We start from the raw sequence: 21,642 nt of genomic DNA on the forward strand, positions 1-21,642 counted from the left end.
TCTTCAAACTTTCGAGGCTATTTTTGCTCTTAAAATTTAGCGAAATCAAAATAGCGTAAGTGTATCCAAGCTATCAAAGATACTAAACAGATTTTTTTGCGAATGGTATCAAGTTTTCCTTTTCAGGTCAACTAGAGAAGGTATGAAACTAAATTAAACACTACTATCTGTGTCCAGACTTTTAAAAGGATGTATGTTGTTAAAAATTGCTGAAAACTTTTCTTTGGCTTACAAATAGCAGGCCAAACTATAAGGTCTTACAAAAGCAAAAAGATTTAAAGTATTATTTTCTTTTTCCCTGAAAAGATTATGTCCATATAAAACGAACAGAAATTAATTTAAAAAAAAAAATCCACAAAATAAGTTTTTCAAAGAAAAGTAAAGAATGCCATTAAACCAAAAGTGAGCAAAAATAAAATCAAATAATCTACCAAGCGTGAAACTACCATAAAGCAGCATCAATAAATGACTGAAACCCAAAACGAACAGAAATTACAATAAATAATTGAGTCAAACTCAAAATGAGCAGAAATTAATATGAGTTGGGCTCAAAACTCCTATGACTTTCCAAGGCCAGAACATAATTTGCACTTTACTGAAAAAAATGAATGTGCATTGTCCTATTAATATAGATATACTGATATTTAGTAATCAAAATGTTAATATTATTTGATCTATTAAAGTTATAAAAGTTAATATATATATATATATATATATATATATATATATATATATATATATATATATATATATATATATATATATATATATATACTGACATTCATTCCCGAAAGTCTTAATCATTTTTATTAAAGGTAAAAAATCTCATATAAAATGTGTTTTGTTTCCTGTAAAGTAGTAATTATGTTTTGGTCTTTAGAAACACCGAGGAGTTGTGGTAGGGGAACAGGTTACCCTCCAATCACTTTTGACTCTTAAAACGTACACCTCAGCCTTCAATTTCCAATTGAATGACCTCCTTATGAAATTTCTGAAACAATTCGTTCTATACGAAGAGCCTTGGTGAAATATAAATATAAAAAAAAGTACATTGAGTCCATGTACCTCTTCACTTAAGCAGTACTATTGCACTGCCTACAACCAAACGTTATTATCTTCTTTTGTTAACTAATTTTTTGGCACTTAAAATCAATTATCAAAGTGACCCTTGATATTACCCTAGTTGCCACTTTCCAATCAGATGCTATGTAATACTTAGACATTGGAGTCATCCTTGGACCAGGTCTCAAAATTTTGGACACTTGGCCTTTGACTCATTGAATGTGCAACAATATTGAGTTTTTGGGATTGATCAAAGGCTGAGTTGACTGTCTTAATACCTGTTTACCAAATGGGTTGCTTTCCACTAATATTTGCTACCGAATACTAATTGTTTCACATAATAACCTATCGTTCCCGATTGGAAAGTTGCTGTAATTATTGAGCAAGATTAAAATAGCGGTAAATATTCTTTCAGTGTTTTCAACTATTTTGATTGATCTTTTAATGCTATTTCTTTTTATCTTTTATCCAATTTCAAAATTGACTCGGTAAAATTGCTAAATGTATTGAGAGAGACCTAAGCTTCTATTGCTTGAGACTTCAGTGGTTAGCACGTATTCGTTTTCATGTTTTTTCATTCAGATTTTAATTTAGCTTCTTCAGAAACACCGAAAACTGTCCATTTTGGTGGCCAATAATGTGCGCTACCTATATAATATATATTTTACAAATGAATTAGATGACGATTTGACTTGTTTTGAACTACATTACAGCATTTTAATCAGCTTAAGAACTCATTGAATAGCATATTGGATTTGTGTTTGGTAGCATATATTGGTAAAACCCCCAATTAAATAATTTTCATTATAGGGAACTGGCGAGGGGGCCTACAATGGCACCATCAATTGCTATGGTAAAGTTCTTTTTGATGGACTTTTTGCTTTATTGGAGAGTAGCTGAGATAGGTGAATTCATCACAGAATAATTTCAGTGTCTAAAATATAGGCTAACCTGGCAAGTTGTTATAAAACTGGGTAAAATTCTACTTTAGCTACTTTTGGCTATCTTGGAATGGGTTTAGGTTAGGAAAATGAAACTTTCAGGTATGGGTCTACAGGCCAAAGAATGTCCTGGGAAGGTATTTTGGAGTACCCACCTCCACTCCACTCCTGAAATTTGCCTACATGACAGGTCTATACCCATTGAAATTTTATAAAACAACATTTTACCTCAATTTTTAGTTATCAGTTTCTTTTTCTCTGGCTTTTGCTCTGAAAATGCAATTTCAGTTATTTGAGCAGAATTTTAAGCCATATCAATGTTTTATTTCCAGAATTTAGGAAATGTATTTGCATGTCTTTGAAACCTTATAAATTGGGATTGAGCAAAGTTGTGAAGCTGAAAACAATTTTGTTATACTTAATTTAAGCAGATGATCTAGGCTATTTTGCAAGATTTCACTTCTATAACTCACAGATTTTTAAAGGTCATCAAAGGTCAGGGCCCTCTACAGGGAGAAGTAGTGGAGGTAGGTACTTCAAAATACCTTCACAGGACATACTTTAGCCTGTAGACCCATCCCTGAAAGTTTCATTTTCCTAACCTAACCACTTTCTGAGATAGTCAAAAGTAGCTAAAGTAGAATTCTACCTAAAACTGTTGTCTCTACCCTTTTGTTATTTATAGGGCTTAAAAGATGGCATGAGACTAAGTGATAGGTCAATACCTAAGTTTAGAGACACAATTAGCATACTTTCAGCAGCATTTTAAGTCATATCAAGGTTTCTTTCTTAAATCTAAGTTAGATCTTGATTTATTTAGAACTTATAAATTAAGATTAGGCCAAATAAAGGTACAAGGCTCAATACACTTTCATTAGGCCTATGCTCCATTTGAGCAGCATATCTGCATCTCAAGGATTATAAAAAAACAATGCCCAGTATTAGGCCTGGTGCTGCTTTCCCTCTCCACAGAAGTAAATTCTAGACAATTTTGAAAACAGCTCTAAAACATTCTAAATCCATGCTGGGTAAATTTCTACCAAATCATATTATTGACTTAGGCTACACATAAAGTGAATAGGCCTATACCACTGGATACCTTTTTTTATGCTGATTACAAACATAGTAATAATTTCTATCAGAAATGAATTTCAGCCCCCTCCCCCCTCTGTATATGCCAATTCAGGGTATATATTTCTACAACCTAATCCTGAATTGGCATATATAGGGGGGGGGGGGGCTGAAATTCATTTCAGATAGAAATGATTATTATATTTGTAATCAGCATAAAAAAAGGCATTGATGGTGTATTCACTTTATTCCTAACTCAATAATATGATTTGGTAGAAATTTACCCCATGCTGAACTAGGCTAATATCATTCCTGAAGATGTACCAGTAAATTTTACTACTACTACTATTACAACTCACCACAGCACCAAGCCACCTGAGGCCAACACAGCTATGCATGCTCCTCCTTCACCCCAATCTATTCAAAGCCTCCCTTTTTACACCCACCCACAAAGTTCACATTTCCTTTAAATCTTTCTTTATGACATCCTCCCACCAAAGACAAGGAAACCTGCTTTCCGTTAAGCCCTAGATGGTTGGCCAAAAAGAACAATCTTTGACAATCTGTCCTCCTTTATCCACACAATGTGCCCTAGCCACCTCAACCTTTCTCTCTTTTATAGCCCTAGAGAGTGGTATTGAACCCCATTTTTCATATAGCCTATTGTTTGAAATACATTCAGTCATCCAGGTACCCAGAACAATCCGTAAGCAATGTCTGTGGAAAACATCCAAAAAATCTTCATCTGTTTTTTTGACCGTCCATGCTTCAGTGCCATATTTGACCACTGTAGCTTCCCATATTCTAATCTTAATTTGCAGACTTATCCTCCGATTCTTCTAAACTTTTTAACTATGAAGAAACACCCTGAGCCTTAGCTATTCTACTTTTAACATCTTCACTGCTCCCACCATCTTTACCAATAATACTACCAAGGTAAGTGAAGCTGCCCACCTGATCAATCCTTTCATTACCCAACATCACCTTTTCATCTTCACTTATTCCTAGCCTTAGTGACTTAGTCTTCCTAACATTAATTTTCAAACTAATTCTAGCACCCTGAATTTGCAAAATAAAACTGCATTCATTTTGCTCACACTTTCATCTAGGATGCTTAAATCATCAGCATAATCCAAGTCCAGGAGAGTTTTTCCTCCCCATTTGATTCTGTGGTCTCCCATTGCCTTTCTGTGCTCCTTCAAACAAAGTCCATCAAAAGAATCCATATAAAGGGGGATAGAACACAACCCTGCTTAACTCCTGATTTAATACAAAACCAGCTGCTAACCTCATTTCCTACCTTAACTGCAGCAGTGTTATTCTTGTACATAGCACTAATCACTTTAATGTATTGTCTGGTATACCATGCAAGGATGAAACCTTTACTAAAACTCTTTTATCAACAGTTAGATGCTTGCTCATAATCTATAAAACTGAGGACCAAAGGTGTTTGAAAACTCAGGCACTTCTCAATTATTAGCCTAAGAGTGAAAATTTGGTCAACACATCCTCTACATCTTCTAAGACCGCACTGTTTTTCTCTTATAGAGTTATGTACGGTATCTCTCAGTCTAAAAATTATCATAATACTAAATAATTTACTACCTACAGAGAGTAGACTAATGCCTTGATAATTACCACACTCACTCTCATCCCCTTTGTTATACAGTGGCTTTACTTTATAACTTCTTGCATAAGTCCTTTCTCCTTTCTATTAAACATAAAGCTTTTCACTAATATTCTTAGCTGCAGTTCTAGTTTTCTTCCCTAATACACCTTCAGCAACTTCATAAATTATTTTTCCAAAATTATTTCAACCATCTTCCACATTATCAAATTTTAAACTCTCAAGTTTAGCATTCAACTTTTCCTGGAAAGTTTCTCTAATTCTCATCCTGGAGTCTACCAACATCATAACTTCCTAGGAGGTAGTTACCCTTCCAATATTTCAGCTTTAAATTAACCCTTGACACTACTAGATGGTGATCTTTACTTTTGAAATCAGTAACAGCACTCCTATATACCCTAGTCTCTTGTATTGATCCTGCCAGTCTTCAGTTTACAATAATCCAATCATTAAGGTTTGCTGTCTTATCATTTCACGAATACTACGTTAGCTTGTGGGCAATTTTATGACCAAACACTGAATTGTTTACAAATAGACTGTTAAGCCTACAAAATTGCAAAAGTTTGTAGCCATCACTGTTTTCTTTTCCTACACCAATTTGCCTGGGCTAGGATACCATATATCTATATTTCTACCAACCTGGGCATTAAAATCTCCCAGTAATAACGTCATATTTCTACCTGGGACCCTGTCTATTTGCTTCTGTAACTGTAAGTAAAATTCATCTGAGTCACTAGTATCTCTGTCAATCAGTTCTACAGGGGCATATACTACTATAACTGATACCCTAAACTTTTTAGTCATAAAATGAACAATTAGTAATATATTATTAATACCTTCCCAGCCTAAACAAGACTTAGCAGCTTCCTTATTCATCATGAGCCCTACTCCCTGTCTATGTACCCCATCCTTCCTGCCTGAGTAAACAAATTCTATATCACCTAATTTCATGCTTCCTACCCCTGGGATATGAGTTTCTGAAATTCCTAGTAAATCCAGTTTGAATCGTCTGAATTCGTCAGTCAAAATGTCGATATGATAGTCATTTTTTAATGTTGTAACATTCCAAGTTCCAATTTTCATGTTCTTTAAATCATTGAAATTATTTTTGCCTCAGGAAAAGCAATGATCCCGGATACCAGTGCAGGACAGGGATCTTCTCAATAATTTTCAAGTCACAGTTCTTGAATGGATCATCACTATTTACATATAGCCTATAATACACTCACTTCAGGTCTTGCTGACACTATAGCTGTTATTTCATCCATTTTTGTGCTGATGCAATCCATATTACTGTAAAGCACAAATAGTCCCTCTTCATTTTCAATATGGGCATCACCAATATTACTAACTTCCAACTTGCAAGATTCAAAAGTGGAACTATCCAATGGTTCTCTGCTATGAATGCTTGATAATACTTTATCTTTACTTAAGTTGTGTTGTGAATTATTTGAGCTGGAAAAATATTGATTGAATTTGATAAATTATTGGGATAAACAATAGATGCAGACAGGGGAACAGTTGGTTTGGCTGATAGCCCCTTGTCAGTGTCCAGTTTTTTTGGATCTGAGCTGAACAGTATGGTTGGTACTTGGGTGATGGTTCATAATTTGGGTGAAGCAAGCTTCAGCCTGGGCAAGTATTTCTTTTACCTCCTCTGGATTCCTAAATAACTGTTTCAAATCCCTACATAGGATAGAAATTGAAAAATAGTTTAGAAGGTTTGAGTTGCCACCCTAAGGAAGCTGTAGGTTCATTAAATGAAAAATTACAGCAAGGAAAGAGAACCTGCCTTCTCATCTGTGTATAGGTAAGTTCAGAATTTACATTATATTGAAATATAACTTGCTATTCTTTTAGATGTATATAAGTGCAGTTACTATTTATTTGTTAGGATACCAATTTGTTTTCTTTTCTCTTTTTTCAGTCTTTGTTTCTGTTGTGTGTAGTGTTTATGTCATAAAGTGTTGTACAATAATTGATAATAATAATAAGAAAGTATTAATAATCTCCTTTTTAAATAATAGGATTAGTCTCAGTCCACCTCTCCTGGTATCTCAAAGTGTTAGTGAAATCAAGATATTCATGACTCATTTATTATGATGTACCCCACACCTCCTATATGTTCTCTACCCCACACCTCCTCTATATCTACAAAGCTGTTAATCATCCCTCTCTAGATTGTTTTTGCCCAGCATGTCAGTTCCATCAGACATCCTGGATGTCTGACTTGTTGGAGAGAACTCAGTTCAGAGCCTTAGTGATTATATCTATGGAACCTAATACTCTAATTCCCCAAAGGGGGTCCAAGTGGATCTTTTTGCTCTTTTTTCTTTTCTTGGTAGCTCAAAACTAAGTAGCTCATTTGTGGCTAGCTTTATTCTAAATCCTAAGACTTTGTATAAAATTGGTTTGTCAAAGTATAGACATGTCTTTATTTAGACCTGTCTTCTAAGCAATTCTCATGGCCCTGACAAGACAGAATAAAGATAATAGCTATAAAAGACCTTGGATCCTAGATTTGTCTCTGAAAATTCACATGAAATTTTACCATTCATTCATTTATAAATAGAATCTTTGACAACAGCATAGTATTGTATTTGGAAAGAGCACCAAATTACAGATTAAATAGCCCTGTTATGTTTCTGTTAGCAAATAACCTTAAGCTCTGTTTTAGGACACCCATATCTAACACCAAGTTTGACACAAGTTTTGCAGATTATCATTTTGAGTGTTGTGTTCAACATAGGTTTGGGTCTTCTAAGAACCCATTTTCAATCATGTTATTCTGGCATGTTGCAATTTTGAAGAATCTGTGTTCAACATGATTGGAACTTGTAAGATGAAAATTGCTCAAAGTGTGGCTGGGTTAAAGATAGAGAACCTGAAAATGATTTTTGTGAAACCCCCTCAAAACATGCTTTAAACTCATTGCCTAAAAACACAACTTTAAAACTATAGGCCTACTTAGAGCAATTCACTATCCTAATATCATGTTTGCTGCTTCTCATACAAATGAAAGCAGTTGTTTGCCACAAAATGGAAACCAGTTAATACTCCTTGATAACGCTACAACTATATTGGTGCCTGGTAGCCCAATTACATGAGCCAACTGCACAAAAGGTACTTTTGCTGTTGAACTTGGATGGTGTGCATTTTTTTGGCAATTAGCCAGTATGGGCCCCAAAACTTTGTATTATGGAACTCTGCTTACAATGTTGGCATGATTAAACAGGTAGACTTGTCTGAGCTTGCTTACAGGTTGTGTTCTTTGTTTTTAATTGGATAAAAAAGCTTTGATACACAACAGGATGTTACCATTAATAACTTGCACTTTGAGTTTTACAGTAAATTTCTAATGACACAATTTGTCTAATACCTTAACAAAATCCAATAAGATGCCATCCACTGGGAAATCAGCCTAAAGACAATCTGGGACTAATTTTTACATATCCAGAAGGTCAATTCCAATTATTTAAACATCTACAATGTACTTCTCTGATTGTTTTGTAGTTAGGGATTTCACTCTCATTGAGCCTTCAGATAAATACAAAATTAGTTCTAAGGGAAAGACAAGGAAAGGTTGAAGGTAGAAATTGATATACAATCCCAAGGGCTGTATCCAGAACTTTTGCTTGGGGGGAGGGGGAGGGCTAATCTTTACTTACAAGAAAAATCACATCAAAAATGTGAAAGTGATATTTAATCCCTCTTGATTTCTGGTCTATGCTGTTATTATGAAAGCAAAGAGTAGCATTAAACCCCAAAATGAGCAGAATTCATTCCGTATAGGAAGGGGACTGCCCCTTCCTCATCTACACCTCCACCTCATGGTTGCAGAAACTTTGGAGGGTGCTCATTCAATCAGAAATTGAGAGTCCTAGTCCTTTTTGACAAGTCAGAAGGGATTGAAGCCCAACCAGCCGCAGGGAGGAGAGGGGGGGGGGTAAGCACTGGCTCTTGCTCTGGTATCATATTTCTATCTTATAATACATACATACAAAAGTAATGTAAAGCCACAAAATTGGCAAACTTTTGTGTGCAGCCTAGGCACTAGGATTATACCCAGCCTTGTTGGAAGGGAGGGGTAGAGTCAACTTAAGGGATGGGATATGCCTCCGCCCCCCCCCCCCCCAGAAGGTCCAAAGTTCCACTAGACTACATGAATGAAATTTTTATGAATATGTCAAGGGCCTGGGAAGAAGTTATCAAACTATAATCTCTACCCTATCCTTATGCATAATCCTAGTGCTTATGTTAAGGCAAAATACCTATCTCCACTGCTTTACCTTCAAAAGGGTATTGATTATGGCAAATTTAAACATATTCATATAATTCAGCTATGAAGAAAGTGAATACATCACTTGATGAAATTTTTTGTGCTCTTTTCAAATTCAATAATTACTTTGGGAGAAAATTCTATTTTGAGGGAATTTTATATTCCAACTTTGGAACAAATGAAGTTCTTAAGTTCCAAAGTAGATAGCCTCACTGGAAGTTGTACCAAAAAACATCTTGTCAGCTTTGTTACCTCACTCTGCTACCCTTCATTAGTTCTCTAACTATTGAGTCTGTTTTGATAAAAATACACAACCAACAATCCTCAATAGCTGTGGGAGTGGGTACTCAATGGCTGCTTATCATACAACCGCAACTGGTCACTAAACAAAAATAAAAAGACCTTGCATCATCAACTGTGGAGGTTCACAAGAAAAAATCCTTAAATTGCTCCAAGCTGTTGACAATTCTGTTGCTCAAACAGGGGCAACTGTTAACAAGTCCTGACAAGAATTGTTAGTGAATTTTGTTAGCGAACACTGAGTACCTCCCTCCCATTGGTACAAGTGACCATGTCTGCATCTGCCATGACTTGTTGCTTAGTCAACAAACAAACAATTGTACTAAATGAACTTACACCAACTACAGCAAAATTAGGGAGATAATACAGGAGTAGAATGGGACCAAGTGATTGTTCTGGGAGATGTTGAGCAAGTCTGACAAAATTTTAAGAACACTGCTCCAAGCTGAGGGGACATGTGCTTCAAGTTCATTTGTGAAGGCACCAGAAACACTGCCATACCTGAACTGGCCTATCAAAAGGGCTATAAACCATATGAAGAAGGCTTTTTCAAAATATAAGAAATGCAAATGCACACACCACTGGGATTGTTTTGCAAGAGCAAGGAATAAACCAAGGCAACTGACTAGTCACTTTATAGCTGACTATGAAGATAACTTGGCATTGAACATCAAAGACAACCCAAAGAAGTTCTGGAGATACCTATCTGCTAAAGATAAGAGTAGACAAACTATGCCATTCCTGCTCAACTATGAAGGAAAAAAGCTTGAAGATCCAGAGGGCATTGCAAATTTGCTGAACATCACATTTGCATCCAACTTCTCAGTGGACCCCACTGACAAGCCACCATGCACTGCCCCAGGGTGGTCAAGCAACCAATGCCAAAAATTTACATCACAATGGATAAGATTAAGAAAAGGCTGAGTAAACTAGACTCCAACAAAGCAAAAGGCAAAGATGGTATACATCCTAGGCTCTTTAAAGAACTTGTGGATATAGCAGCTGAGCTGCTCTGTTTGTTATTCTAGCTGTCTCCTCAGTAGCCTACCCATTAACCTGACCTTGGTTGTGGCCAAACTTATTGAAGGGATAGTCAAAGGATGGCCTTCTTTTTGGTGGTCAGCATGGCTTTAGGAAACACATGTCTATGAAAACAAATCTGATACTAGCTTATGAATCTATAACTGATCTGCTGGAGCAGGGTTTTCCAGTTGACATGCTCCTACTGGATCAAGCTAAGGCCTTTGATAAAATGTCTCAATGCTACCTGATGATCAAGCTGTCAGTATATCAGGTAGACAATGTTGTTGCCTAGCAGATTCACAGGTTCCTATCTGACAGGATCCACATTGTCACTGTATGATAAAAGAGGTGACCTCATCTAATCCACACCAGTTCACATTAAGAGTGGTGTCACCCAAGGGACCAAAGTAGAACCAACACTGTTTAATCTATATGTAAATTATGCTCTTTAGGTGGTCAAGAAGGGCTTGGAACTGTATGCAGATGATTCCAAACTCTATGGTCCACCAGCCTCAACAGAAAATTTCTCTTCTCTGCAAGAAGATCTCAACAACCTCTGTCTGTGGCCAACAACCTGGATGCTTGAGTTCAACCCATGCAAATACAAAGTCCTGCATCTTCATCCAAACAATCCCTGCCAGTTATCACATGATTGACTGCAGGTGCCAAGATGCCATTCAGAGTGCCAAGGAAGAGCATGATCTTGGGGTTATCATTGACAATAAGCTTAAGTTTCATAGTCACTGTTGGAACCAAGCAGCTAAGGCAAATAAGGTCCTTGGTTTGACAAAGCCTTTTAGTGACAAGTTGCCAACCAAGAGTTATCAAGAAGCTTTACACAGCCTTTGTTTCCATCGAGTTTGGTATGCTGGTTGCCAACCCACATTTTAAGTGTGACATGGATGTACTTGAGAAGGTTCAGTGTAGAGCAAACCAAGGACCTGGTGTCAATTTGTCCATTCAGAGTGCCAAGGAACAGCGTGATCTTGGGTTATCATTGACAATAAGCTTAAATTTCATTGTCACTGTTGGAACCAAGCAGCTAAGGCGAACAAGGTCCTTGGATTGATCAAGCATTTTGTGACAAGTTGCCAACCAAGAGTTATCAAGAAGCTTTACACAGCCTTTGTTTGTTCCCATCTTGAGTTTGGTATGTTGGTTGCCAACCCTCACTTTAAGTGTGACATGGATATACTTAAGAAGGTCCAGTGTAGAGCAACCAGGCTCCCTTTTGCCGAAAAATCTCCTACAAGCAACAACTGGAAAAGCTTGACTGGCCTACCCTAACATACCATAGAAAGGGAGGAGATGTCATCCTTGTATTTAAGATGATGACCAGTGACACCATTAAGCCTGTTTTCAATCAGTGAATACACCAGAACACAAGGAAATCCCATGTGTATAAAAAATTTATTTACTGCATAAGCTTTCAATGGAAGCTTGAGTTTATCATTCAGAAATGCAAGACAGTATATTTTGGGAAAAAGAATGAGAAGTGGCAGTACCATATGAGTGGAGGGGATGGCTCTAGGCAATTGATTGGTTCTTCATCAGCTGAAAGAGATTTGGGAATAGTCGTTGATGAAGAATTAAAATTTCACAAACACATACAAATAGTGGTTGCCAAAGCATCTCAGACCCTCCAAATAATTAAGTGCACAGTACATAGCAGATCATCCAAAGTCATGACGAAGCTGTACAAGGGTCTTGTGCAACCACTGCTCGAATTTGGGATGTGTGTTGCCACGCCCCTGAATAAGGGTGACTAACAGAAAATAGAGTCTGTTCAAAGGCGCACAACTAAGGCTGTTGATGGATGCAAGAACCTCAACTGTCCATCTTGCCTGAACAAACTACAGCTCCCAACACTCGTCTACAGACAATGGAGGGGTGATGTCATAATGGCTTACAAGCTACTGCATGCTGATTTCTCTTCTCAGAAGCCTTTCCAAATTGACAAATCATCCAGAACAAAAGGGCATAGTAAGAAGCTGCTCCAGAAGAGAGCTCACAGCAGACTCTGCAACCACTATTTCTCCAATAGAGTAGTGGCCCCCTGGAACAGTCTTCCCAATGCAGCTGTCACTGCTTTCTATTCAATATCGTCGTTGATAAGAATTGGTCCACCAAACCATGCAAAACATAGTGGGATGCCGCCAAACCAATGGCTCCCCTTTATCACTGACCAGCAACTCTACAGGATTTTTTTCTTTATTTTGCTGGACAATGCGATTTAAGGTCAAGGTAAAAGAATTAAATAGATATGAAAGCTGATATCTGTGAAGTACAATTTTGTGGTAAATACAGATGTGTATGTAGTCCCAAGTCAAAAAGAGGTGAGGCTCTTAGCAAGTTGACAGATGTGACAAGGAGTAGAATTAATTGAAAAGTCAAGATGAAAGATGCTATCTAATGATTGAACCAAAGAGGAACCTGTGGTCACATATGTGTAGGACTACTTTCACACCAGTTGAAATCAAGGAACTAATAATTTCAAGCTTTAAACTCAAGACAGAGCTTAAGATACTCATTATGCAGGCTCCTCAAAATTTAAGAGTTTTTGAATAGTTCAACTAATATTAAGGGTATCATCAGCATATGAAATAGGAGAGACATTAATGCCATTAAAAAAAATATGGACAATGTGCACGGGGCTAAACAAAGTAGCTGTTGAACAGAACAGGAGACAAAAATAAGCTTTGGGTGGGCTTCTTTTCAGAAAAGGATTCTTCTATGTTCGGGTGCGGGCTCCTTTGGTTTCAGAGCGTGGATTTGAAGGCAAGTGTATATACCATAGAAAGTAATAACAATGTGACAATTTACACCTCTTTTAGCAGCAAGAAGAAATATTGCTGCATGTTTCATGGGGTTCAAGGCTTTATCAACTCCTTAAAAAATAGGGGATAGTCAGATAAGTCAGTTTTGATGAGCATCGAGTGTCTTGGGGCACTGGAAGCCAAAGTAATGCAATTATTGAGCATAATACCTACTCTCAGAGTCATCTATAACAACTAATTCAAACAGCTTGCACAGAGTAGTTGAAATGGTAATAGGTTAGAATGGAATTTCTTTTCATTGTTTCTCCCAAATCAGTAAATCATTATTATCATGAATATAACTACAGATCATTCATGAAAGAAAGAAAATGACTGGCCTAAGTAGGCCTTCATGCATAACTGTAATAAAAAACAGTTTACACCAAAAATAATAGTAAAAAAAATCTTAAAAACATTAATGTCATTGAATTAACTTTTGGAGATTTAAATAAATTTTGCCAGTTGTTAGTACATTTAAATGAAATTGTTTGCATTGTTTAATTAGCGTTGTTTGAGCTTTTCTTTCTCAGGGTGCTGTTGAAAAAATGATGCAGTTAATTAAGATAACTGTATAGAAAAGTGATGCCATCAATAAACTTTGTTTTCATAGGATAATTAAATATAGGAAATTATGTGTATTAACTGTTGGTGTCATTAAATATATGCTGTCTAGTCATTTTTATTGAAGTCATAGCCTTGTCTTTACAATCAGTACTTGTAAACAGTATCAGCATTTGCGCCATTAAGACATTACTTTCAGGAAAAGTCACTCATTTGTCTAGTATACAACTGTCTTAAAACCACTGGAAAAATCCTGTTCTTGCCCCCTAGGGAAAAATTGCTAATGCTGTCCATGCTTCAGACACTGTTTGGCCACTTGTAGTCTCCTTTGGTTTTAAATAATCTTTTTTTTTGTGCAATCATTGGACCCTGTAAGGCAAAAATTAATGTTTTTTTATTACGATTTTCTTTTTATGTAAATAATATGGTTCAACCATTCATTTCCAGTCTACTACTTGATCAAGATTGAAGAAAAGGAAGTAACCACCTGTGATCTGGACTATCTATTAAACTGCTTCTTTCTTTGTAAAATAGAAGCCAGTTCCTGGCACATATAGGATAAACAGTAACTGACAACATTCTACTCTGGGATATCTCATTTGTTGGGGGAAGAAGATAAACCTGCAAGGTCTATCCAGGAACATGATTATTTTTAAATAATTGTCATTTTGCTAAAACCATGAGTAAGTCTTATATCTTTTATATACATTTACCAATCTCAGATAGGTTTGAAACTATACAGAGCATATGCTACCACCTGGCCAGTTTTTGAATCCCCATAGGATTGATTCAAGTGACCTCTGCCTACCCTGCCTGCCTCCCTCCCTACCATATAACTGTTGCTAATAAACTCACCTTTCCTGCTTATGATTCCACACCCCTGATCCTTCAACCCTCACCACAGGATTGGACATGTATGCAACAATGCTATTATTGATTAAAGATTTATCATAGACAAAGATACATGAAGGTTGGGGGAGGGGAGGCTTGAAAAATATGAAAAGTGATTGTATTGCATCAGCATTTTTCTAGGAGAAGAAGGGAGATAATTGGCATACTTCTCACATATTGGGAGGTGCATCTCCTGACTCTAAAGGCTAGTGAAAAATATACCCCCCTACAGGTTGGACCTGTAGGCTACCTATGATCATAGGTATACATCCGCACAGGGGGCTGGCATTTGTTTATGGAGGCTATGAATCTTTTGACAGCATTATTAATTAAACATGATTTTATCAATGGTGCTGTGCATGTTGATTTTTAAGGTCAATGTTTGAAGTTACACAAATAGTTTTTTTTTAGTTTTTCATATTTTCAGGCAGGACAAAAAGGAATTTGTCAGTGGACCTAGTATCTAGTATGGCTAAATTTAGTTGGCTTCTTTGCTTTTAAAGTTTGGTTGGATGTTACAAGTGTAGTGGCCATATGTCCATCCCTGCATCAATTTCTTGGTTTTATTCATAAGCAATTGTGTCAACTTGTAAGAAATTGGACACAAAATAAATCTGAACACAGGGCTATTCAGGAAATATTAAAAAACGCTTGAATCTAATTTTCAACTTGGCAACAGAACAATAGTGCTACCCAAGTAAAAAGCAAAGTTTGCTCTGTGTATTTTTTTCTCCTAGACCACTTTATATGGAACAAATTTTCATTGAAACTATGAAGGGGGCTTGCTCAATTGGAAATTGAAAGTTCTAGTGCCCTTTTTAGGAATTAAAAGTGACTGTGGCAGTCAGCCACCCTCCCTTGTCCTCCCCCAAGAGACATCCAATCAAAATTTCGAGATGGTCATTTGGTTCAAAACAGTAACCGTGTCTCCAGGGATGACATACCCTCACAGCTGTTGGGGCAAGGGCTCTAAATTATGCAAGTTGGTCAGTGTTGGCATATAGGTTTTGATATTTGGAAAGGATACATGTTTGATCCTGGGTTTTCTACTACTTATGCTATTAATACTACTGCAACTACTTATGACTGCAAATGGAACTATTTGCTACTGTAAACACCAACAACTGCAATTACGTACTTGCAACTGCAACTGCTTGTGACTGCAACTGCTACTACTGCGATTGTGACTGTTACTTCTACTACTACTATTGAACTAAATCAAAAGAGTTTAAGTACATCAAGGTTGTCAAAATGGCATAGATACAACATCTCAGGAACAGATGCATCCAAGGTTGTCAAAAGGGTGTATCTGTGATATCTCAAGAAAAGCTAAGGTAATTAAGTTGAAACTTTCAGGGCATGTTGAGGTGGATGGCTGATTAATATTTATCTATACTCAATTTTGTATCATGATGGAGGGTCATCATTGCCTCAGCTCTATAGAACCCCAAAAGTTATATATATTGTCAACTCATTTATTTGAATATTATTCCCTATATGCATCCCATCAAAGGCTCTGTGTCACAACTATTATAAAAATATGTTGCAAAATGTAGTCCAAATAATAAATAGCAAGTCAAAATATTGTTTCTTATCAAGAAAATCTGAAAAAACAAAAAAAATATTTTTTGTGAACCAATATAAAGGCTGTGGCAATTAAAACCAAACAGAAACTATAATGAAAAGCTTTTTTCACAAAAGGAATTTCGCAAAGAAAAGTCGGGAGCTTCTTCTTCTATTTAACAGCAGGCGGGCTTTTCAGTAACACTATTTAGCCCTTTTCCTTTTGCTTCACTCTGTGGGCTACAGAGCTACTGGCTTGATTGCCTCATATTTATTAGATATATTCAGATATCTTTCAGCAGATCTTTCGACTCTAGGAGTTCAAATATAAGATGATAGATGTCGATTTCTATACTCTGTGTGCAGGTATAGTTGGCTAGGCTCTTGGCTGATAGTGGGATTTTGTGGTGTTTGAAGTATTTTAACAGTTTAGAAAGCAAGGTATGTTGTGCAGACGTCAGCATATTACATTCAAATAGGCAATGGTCAATTGTTTCATTATTCATATTACAATGCCTGCAAAGAGGGGACAGGGAAATTGAACCACTTGAATTAGAAAGCTTATATGAGAATGCAAGGAAATTTAGTCCATTTGTTCCAGAACGAATTCTATGATAAATTTTAGAAAGATACTTATTGGGAAAGGGGGAAAGGATAGGATTAATCTTATTAAAATTAATATCTGATAGCCTCTATCGGTAAATATCTCTAATTGGGATTGGTCTCCCACTTGGCTGGTCAATATTTAGGCCTATAGCATTTTTTGCTATTTCATCAACCTGATGATTACCACTTATGCCAGAGTGGCTAGGAATGTACTGAAAGTAAGTTTTTATGCCACTTGAAGCAAGATTATCAATAATACTGAGACAATGATAAGTGTCAATGTCCAACTTATATTGAGGAGCTGAGGCCAGCAACTCAAGACCTGATAAAGAGTCGGAATAAATGATAATATTATTCGAATTTTCAATCAAAGATTGGTTTTGCTTAAGGTGTTCTAATGCCATGATTATGGCATTTAACTCAGCAGACATTATAGATAAATTATTAAATAATCTCTCGCCCATTGCAATTTTCAGGTGAGGAAGGAAAACACCACTTGCAACCTTCTCATTCATTTTTGACCCATCAACAAATATTTGGAAGTGATTTTTATAGGTAATTGTATTAAGTTCTGCAAATTTTTTCTGAACAAAAGCAATGGGGGTTAAATCTTTATTCCATTTTGAAAATTCAGTATTTATTATGGGAAATGACCAATTCCATGGAGGGGATTGGGGGAAAGTAGGTGCAATAGACTTTGCTGGTACAGGGAACTTCTTTTGAATATTGGCATACTCATCTGCAATACATCTATACATGGCTGGATTTCTTAACCAATTATGTAATGTGTGTGAGCTATTTGATTCAATTTTTGTAAGATGTTTTGTCAAGAGAAACCTACGTCTCTCCCTTATTGTTGTTAATCCACTCTCCATAAGCAAAAACTTGGTGCTTGTGGGTTTCCTAAGACCAAATATGAGACGTTTTATATCATTTTGTGTTGTTTCAATTTTTTGCATCTGGGTCTTTCCACATGCACCATAGACGATGAGCCCATAGTCAATATGGGGTCTTATATGTGATTTATAAAACTGGAGTAAGGTTTTCTCCTTACAACCCCAGGGTGTGGAAAGAAGTCTTTTTAGTATATTTGCTTTTCTATAACATTTTTTTATTATGTTTGAAATGTGGAGGTGGAAATTAAGTTTTTGGTCAAGCATGAGACCTAGGTAATTAATATTATTATCTTCTGGAATAGTTGTTTTATTTAGAGTTAGTTTTGCATTAACATGGTTTCGCTTCCTGTGAAATTGGATTATTTTTGACTTGGTGGGTGCAATGGGTAAATCTGAATGTTGAGAGAATTTTTCAAACTGGAAAAGTGACTTTTGCAGATTTGACTGTGCTATCTGAAAGGTGTTGCCAGATGACCATAGCACCAGATCATCAGCATATTGTAGATTCGTGTGGGGTAGGTTCATGTCCCAGAGATATAGGGCAAATAGGAGGCAACTGAGGACTGCTCCCTGAGGTAGGCCTTTGGAAATTGTCTTTTGGGGTGAAGAGGCTGAACCAACACAAACAATGAAACTTCGCACTTCTATGAAGGATTTAATAAAGGATACTAGCTTGGGAGGTACTCCAAGGTTTGCAAGTTTATTTAAAAGGATTTGGTGGTTCACATTGTCATATGCTCCTTCAAAATCAAGGAAAGCTGCCACTAGGATATTATTTTTTGAGAAAGATTCATTTATTGCATTTGTTAGCAAAATGAAAGCATCTGTTGAGGAGTGGTATTTCCTGAATCCAGTTTGAGTGTGTGGGATCATGTTATTTTTCTCAACAAACCAGAGGAGTCTGTGATAAATCATTTTCTCCATTATTTTCCCCATCACAGGTGTAATCATTATGGATTATGGATTATGGGAGCTACATTAAACCTAAGACAACCATAGATGAAATAAAATAATAATTCAAGCATGACATAACCGCAAATCACTCTCCATAGGAAAATGAAACCAACAGAAATTACAATAAATAATCAAACTTAAAACAAACATAAGTTAGCACAAACAGGATTAGGCCTAATGCTGTCTATGCTTTTTAAAGACAAGAACATCATTTTTGGACTACTGAAAGCAAAATAGATTTTAGATGGTTTTTCTTTTATAACATTAATAAATCCAACACCGTTAAGACTTTCAAAGATGGATAATATATATAATATATTATATATAAGTAAAATTGTCATAATATATATAAAATTATATATAAAGATAGAGTATTAAAATTGTCATATCACACGTTCTTTTCATTTGTTCTTTTCAGTTATTAATTAAAAAAACTTTTTCCACAAAATAAGTTTTTCAAAGAAAAGTAAAGAACTCCATTAAACAAAAAATGAGCAAAAATAAAATCAAATAATCCACCAAGCGTGAAACTACCGCAAATCAGCATCGATAAATAAATGAAACACAAATGAACAGAAATTACAATGAATAACCGAGTCAAACTCAAAACGAGCAGAAATTAACATAAATTGGGCTCAAAACCCCTATGCCTTCCCAAGGCCAGAACATAATTTGCACTTTACTGAAAAAAATATAAATCTTGATAACTTTAACAAATCAAATAATATTAATATTTTGATTACAAAATATCAGTATATGTATATTAAACTGACAATGAACATTCATTTGTATTTTTTTCAGTAAAGCGCAAATTATGTTCTGGCCTTGGGAAGGCATGGGCGTTTTGAGCCCAATTTATGTCAATTTCTGCTCGTTTTGAGTTTGACGCAGTTATTTATTGTAATTTCTGTTCGTTTTGAGTTTCATTTATTTATCAATTCTTATTTGTAGTAGTTTCACGCTTGGTTGATTATTTGATTTTATTTTTGCTCATTTTTTGTTTAATGGAGTTCTTTACTTTTCTTTGAAAGATCTTAAGCCGAACTGGCCAGCCATGACAAAAACCAACAAAGAGAAAAATCTAAAAAAAAAAAAAAAAAAAAACGAGACTGTGGCCAGTGGAGAGAAAAGAAAAGACAAATGAAAAACAACGCGGATATTTCGCCTGCATCCAAACAAGGCGTCTTCAGCAGGAAAGAAACACAAGAAGAACAGGATAACAAAAAAACAAGATAAAACTAAAAACCAATAAAACCACCACCAAAAAAAAAAAAAAATGTACAATTGGCGCAAACGCAAATTATGGTCTGCTATTTGTATGCTGGAGAAAAAATTTCAGCAATTTTTAACAATATACATCCTCTTAAAATTCTGGACACAAATAGAAGTGTTTAATTTAGTTTCATACCTCGTCTAGTTGACCTGAAATGGAAAACTTGATACCATTTGCAAAAAAATCTGTTTACTTTCTTTGATAGCTTGGATACACTGTCGCTATTTTGATTTGGTTAAATTTTAAGAGCAGAAGCAGCCCCAAAAGTTTGAACATAAGAACCTCAATCGTTCTTGGGATACTACTGAGATGGTGTATTGGGAATTAGCATTAACACAGTGCATTTTGATTTAATCTTATGGCAACATTTAGTTTTTAAACATAAAGTCAAATGGGAGGATGGGCGTGGGAGGGGGATTAGTTTTCCTCCAATCACTTTCGACTATTGAAAAGGGCATCAGCCCTTTCTATTTTCAATCAAACGAGTCCTTTTCGAAGTTCCTACGACAACTCCTTTGATACAAAGTGCCCTGGTCTAAACAACAACAACAACAAAAAAATAATACATTATACCCACATCGATCTTTACTATAGAAATGTCAAGCCTTCCAATCACTTTCGACTATTAAAAAGGGCACTAGGCCTTTCGATTTCCAATCAAATGAGCCCTTTTTGAGTTTCTACGACAACACTTCCTATAAACACCTTATATGCCCCCAGGACATAAATTACAGCTCTTACCCTAAGGGCTGTGAGAGTGGTTGTCATCCTGTAAGACCTAATTTCCAGAACTTTCAACTACGTTAAACAAAATGGCTATCTCAAAATTTTGATTGGATGTGTTTTGGGAAATGGTAGGCGTGAGAGGGGCGTTAGTTGCTCTCCAATACTTTCAACTATTAAAAAAGGCACTAGCTCTTTCACTTTCCAATCAAATGAGCCCTTTTGAAGTTTCTACGACAACGCTTTCAATAAAAACCTTTTACGCCCTCAGGAGAAATCTTATACCCCTCGCCCTGAGGCCTGGGGAGGGGATTTCATCATCAAACGCATAATTGTCAATTCTTTCTATTAACTTTAATAGTATGGACAACTGGAACATTCGATCGACTGTGTTTGGGGGGCTTGTGCACGAGAGAGGGGGGTCAATTATCCTTCAATCACCGCTGAAAATTAAAAAGGACAACATTCCTCTAATCGTTCAATTGAATGCGCCCCTTTTGAAGTTTTTGCGACAACTATCATTAAAAACCTTATATGCCCCCATGGCATAACTTACAACCTTTGCCCTGTGGACTCTGGGGGGTTTCTCATCCTCAAATACATAATTTCCAGAACTTCCGACTACGTTGAACAAAATGACTATCTCTAAACCTTGATTGAATGTGTTTTGGGAAATGGAGGGCGTGAGAGGGGGGGGGGGGTTAATTACTCCCCTCACTTTCGACTATTAAAAAGGGCAATTTCGATTTCTAATCAAATGAGCCCTTTATGAAATTTCTATAACAACTTTCTATGTAAACTTAATATGCCCCCAGGGCATAACTTGCCACCCTTGCACTGAGAGCTCTGATGCTGTTATCATCCTCAAATACCCAATTTCCAAAATTTTCAACTAAGTTGAACAAAATTGATACATCAAAATTTTGATTGGATGTGTTTCGAGAAATAGGGGGCGTGAGAGAGGGGTTAGTTGGCCTTCAATAACATTCGACTATTAAAAGGACAATAGCCCTTCCAATTTTCAATTGAATAAGCCCTTTTGATGTTTTTACAACA

The 21,642-nt window shown here is 36.1% G+C and overlaps 1 protein-coding gene across 1 annotated transcript in view; it reads left to right on the plus strand.

The window, feature by feature from the left end:
* The first annotated feature begins 1,777 nt into the window (after positions 1–1,777).
* LOC148941000 (transcriptional coactivator YAP1-like) overlaps positions 1,778–21,642 on the plus strand; it is a 59,695-nt gene continuing 39,830 nt past the window's right edge. Inside the window, exons 1-2 of the mRNA XM_089105459.1 lie at positions 1,778–1,839; positions 14,128–14,363. The gene's annotated coding sequence lies outside the window, so the exon portion shown is untranslated. The remainder of the gene's footprint in view (positions 1,840–14,127; positions 14,364–21,642) is intronic.

Source organism: Artemia sp. Qi Xiang Cuo, chromosome 19 (assembly GCF_049724085.1).
Source record: "Artemia sp. Qi Xiang Cuo chromosome 19, ASM4972408v1, whole genome shotgun sequence".
NCBI lineage: Eukaryota > Metazoa > Arthropoda > Branchiopoda > Anostraca > Artemiidae > Artemia > Artemia sp. Qi Xiang Cuo.